The sequence below is a fragment of the Stenella coeruleoalba genome, assembly GCF_951394435.1.
Source record: "Stenella coeruleoalba genome assembly, chromosome: 15".
NCBI lineage: Eukaryota > Metazoa > Chordata > Mammalia > Artiodactyla > Delphinidae > Stenella > Stenella coeruleoalba.
Window position 1 is genome coordinate 24,517,613 of NC_137161.1, and position 2,223 is coordinate 24,519,835.

Here is a 2,223-nt window from a genome sequence, read left to right on the forward strand (position 1 = left end):
AGACCAGAATCACTTCTTGCCCACAGTTCTCACTGGAAATGTCTATCCTAAACTGAATTATACCTGTCTTTAAAAAAAAAAAAAAAAAGTCATGCCTGCAAATTCCTCAAGCAAAAATGGAATCAAGAGACAAGCATCTAGGTCACATTATGCAAGATGGAAAGGTGTCATCAGACCAGAAACTCCGGGAATCTTAGAACTCAGCCTTGACTCATGTAAACTTCAGAGGCGGTAAAGGCTGCAATTAGAGATATAGGAACATGTGACTTTGTTTTCAGTCCTGGAGGACCTTCTAAACTTGGAGGGAGGAGGGGCAGGTCCTGAAAGGTCAAATGCTTCAGTCACGTGTGTTCAGGCTGCTTCCTCAACTGTGAAACAGGACTAAACTCTTAGGGTTGTGGAGAGGATAAAATGACAGAGCATTAACACAGTACAGGACCATAGTAAGTGTTCAATTAAAATTAGTGCTTGATTTTTCACACGAGGCAGCTGTGTGCCAAAGAGGTTTGGGGACTTGCCTGAGATCAACTAGTAACTGGTGGAGCAGGATTCAAATTTGGTCAGCCTGATTCTAGAGCCCTCACTCTTATCCTTTAAGCCAGTATCTTCCAAGGGGTTGTGGACTGATGATGCACACAAAATGATTTTAGGTGGTACCAAAAGTGGCCATAAAAAAACAAACAAACAAATAAAACAAAAAAATGGCCTCCCTGGTGGCACAGTGGTTAAGAATCCACCTGCCAATGCAGCTGACACAGGTTTGAGCCCTGGTCCCAGAAAATCCCACATACATGCGACAGAGCAAATAAGCCCGTGCACCACAACTACTGAGCCTGCACTCTAGAACCCATGAGCCACAACTATTGAGCCTGCGAGCCACAACTATTGGGCCCACGTGCCACAACTACTGAAGCCCGGTCACAAGTATTGGGCCCATGTGCCACAACTACTGAAGCCCACAGGCCTAGAGCCTGTGCTTTGCAACAAGAGAAGCCACGACAATTAGAAGCCCGCGCACTGCAATGTAGAGCAGCCCCCGCTCGCTGCAACTAGAGAAAGCCCACGCACAGCAACGAAGACCGAACACAGCCAAAAATAAAAACAAATAAATTAATTAATTAAAAAAAAACAAAAAAAAAAAACAAAAAAAAAATAAAAATAAAAAATAAAAAAATAAAAAAAAACAAAACAGGTGTTGGCCTTGTTCTCAGCTTTTGTGTTTTTCTTTTTGCAGACGCCGCCCTGCTCTCATCAACCTCTGGCCTGCCATCTCCTTGAATCCTAACACCATGCCTTCAATTAAGTTGCAGAGTTGTGATGGAGAGATATTTGAAGTTGATGTTGAAATTGCAAAACAATCTGTGACTATTAAGACCACGTTGGAAAATTTGGGAATGGATGATGAAGGAGATGATGATCCAGTCCCCTAGCCAAATGTTAATGCAGCAATATCAAAAAAGGTCATTCAGTGGTGCACCCACCACAAGGATGGTCCTCCTCCTCCTGAGGATGATGAGAGCAAAGAAAATCGAACAGATGATATCCCTGTTTGGGATCAAGAATTCCTGAAAGTTGACCAAGGAACACTTTTTGAGCTTATACTGGCAGCAAACTACTTAGACATCAAAGGTTTGCTTGATGTTACCTGCAAGACTGTTGCCAGTATGATCAAGGGGAAAATTGCTGAGGAGATTCGAAAGACATTCAGTATCAAAAATGATTTTACAGGGCTTCCCTGGTGGTGCAGTGGTTGAGAGTCCGCCTGCTGATGCAGGGGACACGGGTTCGTGCCACGGAGCGGCTGGGCCCGTGAGCCATGGCCGCTGAGCCTGCGCGTCCGGAGCCTGTGCTCCGCAACAGGAGAGGCCACGGCGGTGAGAGGCCCGCGTACCGAAAACAAAACAAAACAAAACACACACACACAAAAAGTTGGCATTGTAAATAAAACAACTTGCAAAAATTTGTCTGAAATAGAAAACAACAACAACAAAAACTTTTCATTATGAAAAATTTCAAAGATACATAAAAGAAAAGAAAATAGTATAATGGATTTCCAGCTTCACCCAGCTTCAAATAGCAACTCATTAACAATAGCTTTCATCTATTACCTCTGCCGATGGCTTCTTTTGAAGCAAATACCAGACATCATATTATTTCATAGGTAACTATTTTGGTAGAATTTGGTATGGTAATTTTTAAAAATTTTATTTTATTGAAGTATAG

The 2,223-nt window shown here is 42.5% G+C and overlaps 1 pseudogene across 1 annotated transcript; it reads left to right on the plus strand.

Annotated features, from left to right (window-relative positions):
* Positions 1-509: 509 nt before the first annotated feature.
* LOC307198660 (S-phase kinase-associated protein 1-like) lies at positions 510-1,846 on the plus strand (annotated as a pseudogene). Its single transcript has one exon. The product of its transcript is annotated as an S-phase kinase-associated protein 1-like (transcript).
* The last annotated feature ends 377 nt before the right edge of the window (positions 1,847-2,223 follow it).